At 45.1% G+C, this 13,346-nt stretch overlaps 1 non-coding gene across 1 annotated transcript; it reads right to left on the bottom strand.

Annotated features, from left to right (window-relative positions):
* Positions 1-11,990: 11,990 nt before the first annotated feature.
* On the bottom strand, positions 11,991-12,063 carry trnav-cac (transfer RNA valine (anticodon CAC)). Its single transcript has one exon. It is a non-coding gene; the product is annotated as a tRNA-Val (tRNA).
* Between the last annotated feature and the right edge of the window lie 1,283 nt (positions 12,064-13,346).

Here is a 13,346-nt window from a genome sequence, read left to right as displayed (position 1 = left end):
AACTGGAATTGAAAGCAGTGGGCATTCCAAAAGTGGCCAAGCCAATAAACTGTGCAACCGAAACATAATCTCCCAACTCCTATACTCGATGCACTGTCCAATAACAGCTAGCATACCAAACACCACATTCACCGACCTGTCTACCTTCAACCACACCTTTCCAGGAACTATCAACCTACACTGCACGGTCTGTTTGTTTGTCAACACTTCCCAAGAACATGCATTAAGAGGTTGAGTCCTATTCTGGTAACATCTTTTTGAAATCAGGGAGACTACAATTGAATGCAGTATTCTAAAACTGGCCTGACCAATGCCCTACTCAATCACAACGTGACCTCCTAATCCCTGTACACAGTGACAGAATCCCTGCAGTGTGGTAGCAGGCCTTTCGGCCCATACCAAACATCGGAACAGCATTCCACCCTAACTCTGTAACCTTCCATTACCCAAAGCTAATCCAGCTAACCTGCATGTCTTTGGATTTGTGGGAGGAAAGTAAGAGCACCCAGAGGAAGCCCACGCAGACACACAGGGAGAATGTGCAAACACCACACAGACAGCGGAGTCGAACCAGAGTCCATTTCTGGATCAGCATGTTACAAATGCCACGTTCAGCACCTGATCTCCCTGAAACTCTACAGAAACTATGCAGTTGTTCTGTGACCTTCAGAGGGAATTAAGTTGAGGAGGAGAAAACAGGAAAAGGGTTGAGTTGTAGATCTAAAAAATAACTCTCCACCTTCCCCCTCTGTGTTCCCCCGTCTCCTCCCACTCTATCTGTTCCCCGCTCTCTATCGGTCAGCCCTTTGTTGGTCACCGCCATCCCTGTCGCCCCTCTCTACCCCCCCCCCCCATCGTTCTGTCCTCCTATCTGTCAGTCTGTCGCGCCCTCAGTCTTTCCCCCTCTCTGTCAGTCGCTCCCCCGTCGGTTGCACACCCATCTTTTCCCTCCCCTCCCTCCGTCGGTAGCACCCCGCTTGGTCTGTTCCCCTCTCTGTTGGTCGCCGCCCCCAACAGTCAGTCACCCCCTCTGTTCCCCCCATCTGTTCCCCTCGTCTCTAATCCCACTTTCTGTCCTCACCCATTTCTGTCCCACCACTCTCGATCCACCCACCCTCTCTGTCCCTCCGCCCACCCCCTCCCAGTCCCCTAGTTTCGTACTCCCCCACTGCAGGGAAAATATCTTCTCTATTTACCCTATCCATGCCCGGCCTGATTTTAAAAATCTCTTTCAGGTCACCGTTCAGCCTCTGATGCTCCAAGGAAAACAGCCTATCCAACCCTGGCAACATCCTATAATTATTTTCTGACCCCTTTCAAGTTTGAGAACATCCATCTGATCGGAAGGACACCAGAATTGCATGGAATATTACAAAAGTTGCCGAATCAATGTCCTGTACAGCCTCAGTATGACCTCCCAATCCCTATACTCAATGCTGTGACCAATAAAGGCAAGCAGACAAACTGCCTTCTTCACTAATCTATCTACGTGCTACTCTACTTTCAAGGAAATATGAACCTGCACTCCAAGGACTCTTTGTTTAGCAGCACTCCCTAGGAACTTACTATTAACTGTATAAGTCCTGCTAAAGTTTGTTTAATGATGTTTAACTTCTCAAATTGGACTGGAGTTTAATATTCTGGATAAATGTCAAATAAATCGCATTTATCCCATTCTGCACGTTCCAACATTTCAGTTCCATCCACGTACTTTTATTTAAATGTAATGCTGGTAACTGCCTCTGTCACCCCATCAGTGAGATCCTGCTCTTCACCATCTCTGAGGGAAATAAATTCTCCTTTTCCCTTTTTTTTCTGAGAATTATCTTCAATCTAAAACCTCTAGTTCCTGATGGCTCTGTTAATGAATAGCTGCTTCCTATCCATTCTACCTGGATTCCTCAGCATTTTATCACATCAATTAAATCTCAGTTCATCTTCCTTGGAAACACCGCCTCCCCCCCCCCCCCCCCAACCTATCCAATCTTTCCCCTGAGCAGAAATTCTCCAATCAGAGAAACATTCTGATCAATCTTCTCTGTCCCCTCTCTGGTGTGATCACATCAATACTGGAATGTGGGGACTATGAGTGAGTGCAGTACTTTAGCCATGTTCAAACTAGTGTTTCAGTGTTACTTCCGTGTTCTTGTGGTAGTTGCTGATACAAGAAGTGTCCTGGTTTTCCCACATGGGACTGGATGTGCACTCCATGGGACTGGGATTCCCTACCGTGTGTGTATTTGTTAACTAATCCTAAATTAACTTCATATTAAAACAGGATTATCAGATACCCACCAATAAATTTCCTCCATTATACTCAAATCACCTTACTTTTAATATCTCTTTAAAATTATTACTAACACAACAGGCTTTCATTTGCTGAAGAAGTATTCAGGTGTCTTCACTGTTACAATCACTTGAAGATTATCTTTATCTTCAGCTACACGTGGTGAATTGAACACTGGTTGTCAACATATTAATATCAAATGGACTTCAGTTTTATCATGATTAATCCAGTCTGACATTCTTGTTGATTAATATCTTGGAGAGAACTGTCCTCAGGACTCCAGCTGTCCTTTGACTTCAATCACAACTGGTTGTGGCTGAACTACAGATCTTAGATCTGTTCCGTTGTTTACTGGATTGCTTCACTCTGTCTATCACTTGCTGCTTATGCTGTTTGGTAACTTCATCAGGTGAACACCCCATTTTTAGGTATTCATGCTGCTGTTACTGACATGCCCTCCTGAATTCTCTCAGTTGAATAAGGGCTGATCCTCTGGTTTGATGGAAGGAGGGAAGTTGGGGAATATGCTGGGCCGGAATTCTGTAAGCTTTGTGGGAGTACGACTCTACTGTTGTTGGAAGGCAAGAGCTAAACTCTTGCACTGTAAACCTGATGTACAAGAAGCTACATACAGTATCATGAACACTGACAGTCCAAGACATGAAATACGAGCAACTCTGTACAATGATGCAGTTTCACAACTGCAGCAAGGGGAGATTAAGATCCAAATTGACATAGGAGTAGGGAAAGAAGCAGCTGATCAGATTGTCTCATTCATAGTCACAAAGAGACTCTGTGAGATTATTGTACTGTTGGAGGTGAGGATGGAGGAGGTTGGGGAGATGAGGAGCTCTTCAAAGAAAACTAATCTGCCTGAGAGTTATGGGATCGACTTGATTGCTAGGTATTTAACAGAAAGCTAATTGAAACTGTTTTTATCCCCAAAAGATAACAAGACTGATGGTGTTTCCAATCATGATCAGAAACAAACCTCAGAATACGCATGGTTCATAGATGGATGTCAATAGCCCACCAACATCCAACTCCTGCAATTATTCAGCAAATGTATGTGTGATTAACCAGTTCTGATGTACCAGATAATCGCTGTTTATTCTGTGTAGATGGACAGCGATATGAGGAAATATTGGCCGAGTGATATTGTCGCTAGACAGTTAATCCACAGCCCCAGATAAAGTTCTGGAGACCTGAGTTCAAACCCTACTGCAGCAGATGGGGAAATTTGAATTATATTTTTTAAAAAACTTGAAAATTTAAGAATCTAATGATGACCATTAATCGATTGCCAGAAAAACCCATCTGGATCACTAATGCCCTTTCAGGAAGGAAGCTGCCATCCTTACCTGGTCTGGCCGACATTGTGACTTCAGACCCACAGCAATGTGGTTGACTCTTACCTGCCCTCTGGGCAATTAGGGAATCACATGGGCGATTGCCATTACATAGTTTAAAGCTGGTAATTATGACCTTACAAAGCTTGATGAATGGCGGTGTCCTGTGATAAAGTGTGAATGGATTACAGAAACTGATTATCGTATTGTTCATGATTATGTGTTGATGGGAAGAGATTAAGGCTGGAGGGTTCTTCCTTCAGTAAATGGGGGATTCACTTACCTATGCTAACATGGAGGGGAGGTAAGACAATGGGAGCGGGAGGCAGTTTAACAGGGTTATGCCCAGGGCTCTCTTGTCTGGAAAGGGCGAATTCCTCTGTCTGGGGTTACAGGGCAATCTACATGTGTGGCTGCAATGCATTCTATTTTGAGATACTGTCAGCCTCCCCCCTTCTGAAGTGTTCTGTCTGTATTCTAAGAGTACAGGCCTTCAGTTGGTGAAATAAGGCCTTTGGCAGGGGAATATTTAACCCTTCAGACCCCACGGTGTCCTGAAAGAGAAGCAAAAGGTACGGAACTGGTCCCTCTTTAGTATTTTAACTTCCTCGTTCTGACCAGAAATCTCTTGACCAGAATTGGATGAAATGATTGACTGTGACCTATCTAGAGCTTTGTCAAGGGTCAGCATCTTTTCCATGAGTTTGTTATCATTCCCCTATTAATGAAGCCCAGCATCCCATTTGTTTTACTCAAAACACTTTATGTTTTCTCTCCTTTAATAAGTGGTACACATTGTCCCCCATTCCTGCTGTCCTGCGCGTTGTGTCTGTGTCATTCAAATATATATTGACTTTCTACATTGCTTCTCTGAAAATGAATGAACTTACTGTGTGTTCTCATGAAGAGACATATTCCACTCAAATTATTAACTCTCCTCCACACATTCTACCCTCTGGAAAACAGAAGTGTCTAGCACCGGAATAATCGGCCCACCATGTCTGTGCGGATCATGATGCTATTCCAAACTAATTCCATCTGCCTGTACATGATCCATATCCCTGCCAACCTATGCCTGATTAAGTGTCTGCCCAAATGCCTCTTAAAAGTTGCGATTTTTTCTGCTTTTCCTATCTCTCAGGAAAGGACATTCTTGTCACTTACCACCTTCTGCATAAGAAACTTGTCTGACACAACTGCTTTAAACTTGCACATGTTGTTGGAAATGCTCAGCAGATCATGCGTCATCTGTGAAGAAAAATCTGCTAATATTTCGGGTCTGGTCACCCTCAGAAATGTTAACTTTAATTTATCTTCACAGAAGCTGCTAGACCTGCTGAACTTTTCCCGAAAATGTTTTTGTTTCTGGTTTACAGCATCTGCAGTTATTTCAGTTTTCATTTCCTTTAAACTTACCTCCACTTCCCTTAAATCTATGGCCTGTAGAATTTACCATTTTCATTTTGGAAAAAGATTCAGATTTTTCACCCTGTCTGAGTCTTTCAGATCACCCGCAGCCACTGACTTCCCCAGGACAAAAATCCAAGTCTTTCCAACCTCTCCCAATCCAGGCAACATCCTGGTAAACCTGTTATCACGCTGTCCAAAGCCTCCACATCCTCCTTTTTATGTGGAATGACATTCTGTGCGATGAGATTTATTTTGTCATCGAGTTTCATGTCACACTAGTGGCTTTACACTGACAAGAGAGCTTTCCCCTGACTGTGGGGAAAAAATCTTTAAGATCTGTAAAGGTCTTAAATTCAATGGTCTTTATTTAACATCACCCTATTCACATGGGGGAGAAGTCGTTCAGCTGTTCCATGTGTGGGAAGGTATTCATTTTCGGATCCAGCAGTGCCTTGCTCTTTCTTCCTTGATAAGACACTCAAGCATTTTCCCCACGGCAGATGTTACGCTAACTGATCTATACTTCCCCATCTTTTGTTTACCTTTTTTTTCAACAGCGGCGCCACTGTAGTCCAGCAAATTGGGAAAATTACTGACAGTGCAACTGTTCTATCCCCTGCTGTCTCTTTTAGCATGCTGGGATGCATGACACCAGGAGAGGAGACTTGTCTATCCTTAGCTCCATGGTCTTGCCCAACACTAGCGTTCCATAATAATGTTTGCTTCCAGGTCCTCACCGACTCCATCTCTTTGCCAATCTCTGGCATGTTATTAGCGCCCTCCACTGTGAAGACCGATGCAAAATGCCTGTTCAGTGCCTCAGCCATTTCATCATATCCCATAACTAAATGTCCCTTCTCATCCCCAGAACGACCAACATTTACCTTAGCCACTCTTTTTCATTTAAAGTTTTCGTAGAAACTTCTGCTATCTATCTTTCAATTCCGTGATACATCTTTTCTCTCCTGTTCTTTCCTACAGTTCTTTATCACTCTTTTTGTGGCTTTCTTCTGATCTTTAACACTTCCCCAATCTTACAGTTCAATGCCGTTTTTGACCACTTTGTTTGCCTCATCTTTCAATGTGAGAGATGAGGAGGGAGAGTGGGGAGGGGACGGGAGGGAGAGGGGAGGAGGGAGAGGGAGAATAGAGGGTGGAGGAGGGGGAGGTGTGGGGATAATTGGATTGGGAAAAGAGGCAGGGCAGAGGAAAGAAGAGGTGGATAGACGACTGGAGGAGAGAGGGGGTAGGAGAGAGCTGAGAAAGGTGGGCGAGACCAGGAGGAGAGATGGGAGGAGAGGGTAGGAGGAGTTGGATAGGAGGGGGAACAGGAGGACAGGGGGTGAGGAGCGAGGATTGGATGGCGTGAGGGGGAGTAGAGGGGTGGAGGCTGTATGGGTAGGTGGTTGTAGGAGAGAAGGAGAGGAATGAAGGAGAGGAGTAGAGGTGGGGAGCAAGTGGAAGGTGGAGGACGAGGAGGAGAGAGCAAATGAAATGGGGGGACAAGTGATGGGAAAGAGGGGGAGGAGAGGGATTAGGAGAGAGGAGGAAGTGAGGACGTAGGGAGAATTTGGGGTGTGAGGCGAGGGGGAGTTTGGGTGGAGTAGGGGAGAGGGGGTGGGAGTGTGGAGGAGAGAGGGACATGAGAGGTGGAGGATGTGTGGAGGATTGGGGAGGAAAGAGGTGAAAATGAGGAGGGAGAGAACGGTGGGAGGTGAAGGGGAGCAGAGAGTGGGGAGGAGAGGCAGAAGTGGGGGAAGGAGGGGGAAAGTGAGCAGGGAAGTGGAGCAGAGACAGGGAGGAGGGGGCAGGAGAGAGTGGCGAGAGTAGAAGGGAGGACAGGTGGGAGGAGAGGATACGAGACGGTAGGGAAGGAGTTCAGGAGAAGGGGTGGAGAAGAGGGGCGTGGAAGAGGAGGAGAGGGGATAAGCTCATTCATTCACCAGAAGCTTTCAGGAGTGATTTATGATACAATGGAGCAACTGGAGTTGAAGCGATATGCGATAGAGCTTATTGGCTTTCAATTGGTATAGATAAGGAAGATGAAAACAAGATGTTCACATTAGCTGGGGGAAATGGACGAAGACATAGAAAAATTAAGTTTGTGGATAGATTGACAGGGAGGATTTGATGAAGTGGTTATATGGAAGGGATTCAATATCCACTGTATCTTAATGGATTGCATTTGGACTGAACAGCCTGAAGTTCTGTATTTAATTTCTAGATTCTGTCAAGCCGTGCGCTTGAATTATCCCAGTACCAGAGTCATAGTGATGTAGCTCAGGCAGTCACAATGAAGGATCTGGGTATGTTCCAATTTGTGATGGTTCCTTTCCCTCTGGGTGTTTGCAGACCCCTCAAGCTCTCTGACATTCTCGGTGAGGAAAGCAGGAAAATTGGTGACAGACTCTGAAAACAGTGAGAGCTCCAGCTGTTCCGCCGCCCTTCAGATCCCCGCTAACCTTCCTGCTTCAGGGAAATCGGCACACCTGGTTGGTGACAGGCTGAGTGGCTCAAATGGGCAGCAGGAGGCTGCAAGATAAAGGTTGGTATTTCGAGACCTTGGTTGTTCTAGATCAGACGATGGGAATACCACCCTACCTCCATTTAAACCGGAAAATCCATGGAAAATTGAATTGCAGCCAAACCATCGATGATTCTGTGTTCCCTGACCCCACATGGAGTAAGATAGGGACAAACACTGCTCTCTCCAGACCCCTGCTGTCAACAGAAAGTGGCCATTGCAGCTCCCTCCACAGCCCTGGGACACAGCTTACAGAAACTCCCCCATCCCCACTCCCACCTCATGAACGGCGCTTCCCGTGTGAAAATCTTTACATTTAATACGGTAACAGTTGCAATCCAACCCCTGTCCCCAAGATTAGAAGCTGCAGGATTTTGTGATGAGAACAGTGTTATGAAGTTGAAGACGTGCCCTCCACCTTTAAATGAGAGTGAATGCTGTTCGGAACTGAGCGCTGACAAATACCTGTGATGACCAACAAGCAGTCTCAGCGTGTACTGGAAAATTGAAAACGGTTGGCTGTGGAACAAGTTTTTTTTGCTAATTAAGAAACAATTCCAATTTTACCAATCAATTTAAATTATGCCTCAGAATACTAAAATCCAATCGCTCTTGAATTTAGTGTTTAGAAACACTGCAGAACCGGATGTTTCCACAATGTTACTCCCACTGACCATTCCCCATGAAACGTGCCCAGGTTCTCAGTTGAGGATTTTTGCTGGGAACCTTTGCCCCTTGGCTTTTTAACCAGGCCGCCTGCCCAAGGAAAGCAAATGTGGTACTGTTTTTAGTGGAAGGATCAGAGTCCAGGAACTCCACTGTGACACAGAATGGCCATCAGTGCTGTACACATCTGTGCATATTCAAAACCAGTTTGGCGACCACTGTGACAATGTTTCACACAGAAATGAAATGGGATTGTATTCCGTTTCATCACGCAAGCATGTATGAGCGAGCAAATTCAAAGCCAGGTTTGCTGACGTGAACAGCAAGTTATAAAACTCTGCTCATGTCAGTCTGAAAGGCTGCCATCGGGAATAAGGCTATTCATGCCCGATTTTGAAGTGGGGATTTTTCGTGTATGAGGTGGCTCTAACAGCCACTACACTACAGGCAACATCCCCGCGAGCAGCTGGTGTTCAGAGTCGGCCAGCACTAAACTTTACAGCCCATCAACGCTTCATCTTTCAGTTTCCAGGAGCTGGTTATTCTCCAGCGTAATTGGCATCATTAAAAAAATAAGAAAATGACGTGAAATTGCTCACAAAATATAGACAAAGATGGTGTCAGGGGTGCACAGTTTCGAATGTCGGGCGAGCCTGAACATGCTGGGACGTCTTACCCTTCATCGTCGGGCATGGCCTGAAGGAAGGTTTGTCAACAGAAAAATTTGACTTATTGATCTCTGCAATATGGGGCGAGTTAAAAACTGGAGAGCATAGGTTTAAGGTGGGACGGTAAAATATAAAAGGGATTGAGGCACCTTTCCCACACAGAAGGTTGTGAGGGTATGGAATCAGCTTCCAGAGGAAGTGAAGGAGGCTCGTACACTCAGAAGATTTCAATGGCAACCGGCTGAGCTTCTGGATAGGAAAGGTTTAGTGGGATAGGGGCCAGATGCTGGGAAATGGGAGTTTATTTAAAATGCATTTTAAGAGACATTGAAGCATGAATGCTGTTCTGGGTACAGTCCGAGGGCAATCAGCCATAAACAGCTGCCAGATCCTTCAGAGGAATTCCAAACTGCACTCCCAAAATGTATTGGAAACTTGGTGCACCGCCACCTCCCGAAAAGCTCCGAAATGAGGGAAAAGAAAGAACTGAACATGAATGGACCATGAAAAGTTAAGAGATTCCCAAACACAATCTCGTTTAGATTAATTTGCCCATCCGATCAGCAATGCGGCAGTGCCTGCTTCCTCCATCTCCAGGGCAGAAGGGAAGGAAATAAAAGAAATTTAAGACCATATGACATCACAATATAGTGGAATTATTTTCCCATTCGCCGGAACACCAAATAATGGGAAGTAAAATCACTGCAGGATTTTGTTTCACAACAGCGATGCAATACCAATCTCCGTTCTGTTTCAGTGAAAACAGTGAATAACACAACTTGGCCGGAACATGATGCAGCCGTAGAACCGCTTGAGACCGGGACATTTCATTTGGGACGCAAACGTGATCATAATAGCATGAACATTGACAGGATAGAGAGTGTGCACTCTCCCAAATCAGAGGTACATTTCCAAAAGCAAAACCACATGGTTGTGTTGGAATTTAAACACAGCAGCATTTAACAGGCTACAGTAAAACAGACAGCACACCCACAAAGGGCAGCGGTTGGATTTGAACTCAAGTCACCTGAGAGCTTGTAGTGAGAAAGCGGTTTCTTTGGTCACTTGGCCACAAAACCAGCCACAGGTGCAGTATATTGTCTTACACCTTCCATGGTGCTCCTGTGAAACATTCGAAGCAAAGTCACAGGGAAACAGTTCTGGGATCCCTCTTCTGCTGGCACAGCTGCAGGGATATGCCCAACTACAATATCAATCTCGCAACAAACTTTCAATCCAGCCAAAAATCATTTGATAGCTGGAATCAAGCTTCTGAGATTTGCTAAAGCCACAAATGTAATGTCTGTATGAGAGAATGTATATTCGGTTATGATTGGGCAAAGTAACCATGAGCTGCATGATATTGCTGGTATTTGGATTGTTGCTTTGGTAAATGATTTCGTCCTCTGCTCGAAACAGGACAACTTTCAGTTTTTGAGGATATTAACAGAAGTCAAAAGGTGATTACCCCACCCCACCCCAGAAGATGTCAAAGAGGTGCTAACTGCCCTTGAGTGCTCTTTGTTCTCGATGTGAAGAGCGCTCTGCCTGAGTCACCTTCATGTCTCTGGTTGCTGAGTGAAACACAAAGAAGGAGCCCCTCAATCCAGACAAAAAGCAATGGTAAGCTGAGTCTACCTACTCAGACTCTTTTCAGCTACAAATGTTTCTGTGAATGCGTGAGAGTATATGTTCGGTTACGATTTGGTCAAATAACCATGAGCTGCTTGACATTACTGCAATTTCGATTCTTGTTTTGCTCAATGATTGCTCGAAACAGGACAACTTTCACGTTTACACGGAACATGAAACACACGGGACTACAGGGAAAATGCACAAAGCTGAGCAGGCCGTGTTCCACATCATACCGTGCAGCATCCTTTCAGTCACTGAGTCTGTTTTGCGGAATAAGATGCCCAAAGAATGCTCTCCACTCTAAAAGCGGAGGTAGCATTACAATCCGAGAAGGACACATCAAATTGTGCGGATGCTCTGTCCTCGGGGCGAGTTCGAGATGCCACTTTCCTTGCCTTTTACCTTAACCGTGCAATTGGCTGCAGGGATGGTCACACCTGGACATGAGCCACATCGATTCCGACTGAGTTGGAAACCTGCGTGGGAATCGACGAGAAGCGACTCAATAAATCTTGCTAAATTCCATGGTGCTTATTAGAAATGCAGTTTCTGTTCACCTCAATTTAAAAGGCAGTTTGTGAACATAGTAACTGAAATCAAAAGGTAATTATCTCACCCCACCCCCACTCCGGGAGAGGTGCTAACTGCCCTTGAGTGCTTTTTGTTCTGGATGTGAAGAGCTCTCACGCCTGAGTCACCTTCACGCCTCTTGTTGCTGAGTGACTCAAAAAGAAGGAGTTTCACCAGAGCTGCAACTGCCTCACTTTCCCACTTGCTCTCCCCGTTTACATTTTCCTGCTCATCAGTGATTTAAAGAAAACCAAAAGGTTGCGATGTTATTCTGCAGACTCTCTGTCAATTCCTCCGTTTCAGTTCCAACATGGCTTAGATCTCGGGACGCATTTTAATACTAGCGACGCTATGAAATCACAAGTCCAGAGGTTCCTCTGAGAGTATAATTTCTTTCATTGCTGTTGCTGATTGAATGAGTCACTAACGTGCGAACTGATCCAAAACATGATTCAGCACCTCTGCTGCCAATTCTCGCACGTTGAATAACGACAGACAGCTTCCAAATGAGGTCTTTCAGATACGAATTTGGGCTACATTTGACAGACAGACTAGTTCAGGAATCAGTGGTGTACTGTGACACCAGCGCGTCTGCTTCTTCCCTGTCTTTGAACCGGCCCGCCTGCACAAGGAATGCAAACGCGGTACTGCTTTTGGTGGAGGATTCAGAACGCTGTAACTACACTCTGAAGCAGAATGTCATATGATCAGACCCAGGTTGGATAAAAACATTACAATGCTTTGCAAACTAATTTAATGGAATTGAATCACAAAGAGAGCAGATTTGTTTGAGCATTTTCGAAGGCAGGTTTGCAGATGGGAGAGCAAGCAAGAAAGCTCCGTTCTTATTCGTGTAAAAGGCTACAAATGAAGAACAAAGCAGTTTCTGCCCAGTTTCGAACTGGGGACTGTTCACGTGTGAGGCGAACGTGATAACCACTACACTACAGAAACCAGCCACGGCCGGGCGCGCTGCGGCTGTGTGGCATCCAGCACTGAAAGTTGAAGCCATTCTACGTTTCACCTTTCTTTTTCCAATAGCTCGTTGTTATCCAGGGTAATTGACATCTTGAAAAAGTGAAAAAAATAGACGTGAAATTGGTGACAAAATATAGACAAGGATGTCGTCAATGTTTGGACTGTAGAGTGAGGTGTAATAGGCTGGGACAACTTTCCCGGCAACATAACGGCTGCGACATGATTTTATGGAAGGGTTGTAAACTGAGTATTTACGTGTTTTAACCAAGCTGGGGTGAGTTGGAAACTCGAGAGCATAGGTTTAAGGTGAGTGGTCTGAAATTGACAAAGGACCCCGAGGCACATTTCCCACACAAAAGGTTGTGCGTGTATGGAATGAGCTACCAGAGGGAGTGGAGGGGGCTATCGCACTCAGAAAATTGCAATGGTAATCGGATGAGTTTCTGGATAGTATGGGTTTAGAGGGATGGAGGCCAAATGCTGTGGAACGGGACTTGTTTAATTTTGGTGATGTGGTGAGCATGGATGAGATACACCGAAGTATCTGTTTCCACGCGGTGTACCCCAATAACCTTGCGTTGCTTACACCGGTTTTAAAGGATTACTTTTTAGCGGAGCTTGCCGTCGCAGTCTGTAGCACAGTCATTTAGTCTGTTCGACTGCTCACGGGAAAGGTAGTATTGTGAAACACTGCAGAAACGAACGACTTCCTTACTTTTGCTCCGACTGACCATGCTTCGTGATACTTTCCCAGAGCCTCAGTTGAGGATTTTTGCTGCTGCAAGTTACCTCATAACCCCTGTTAACTCGTAATGTATTGAGCGAATCGCAAACAGAAAGCATTTAACACGGAACACAAACAAAACTGGCATTCCTAATGCATGTTTAGACACAGCGAAGCATGAATGCTAAATGTGAGATAGTCCGAGGGCATGAGGCATAAAGTAATCTCACAACTAACAACAGGGCAATTCCAAACTACTCTTTCAAACATACTGCAGCCTTAGTGCACCACCACTTCCCAGACAATGCTGAAAAGAGAGAAAGAAAGAATATAATAAGTATGTGCCATAAAAAAGTGAATTTCACCAATCACAGTCTCGATTAGATTACCTTTCCCTTCCGGTGTCTCCAGGACGGAAATGTAGGAATAGGGAGAAATTCAATAACATATGCATTGGAAAGATTTTCCCATTCGCCAGAAAGCCAAATAACGATGAATCGACTCACCGCAGGACTTTGTTTCACAACAGCGATGA

Source organism: Hemiscyllium ocellatum, chromosome 28 (genome assembly GCF_020745735.1).
Source record: "Hemiscyllium ocellatum isolate sHemOce1 chromosome 28, sHemOce1.pat.X.cur, whole genome shotgun sequence".
NCBI classification, from domain to species: domain Eukaryota; kingdom Metazoa; phylum Chordata; class Chondrichthyes; order Orectolobiformes; family Hemiscylliidae; genus Hemiscyllium; species Hemiscyllium ocellatum.
Note: the sequence above shows the minus strand (reverse complement) of the source record. Positions and strands in the feature narration are given on the sequence as shown.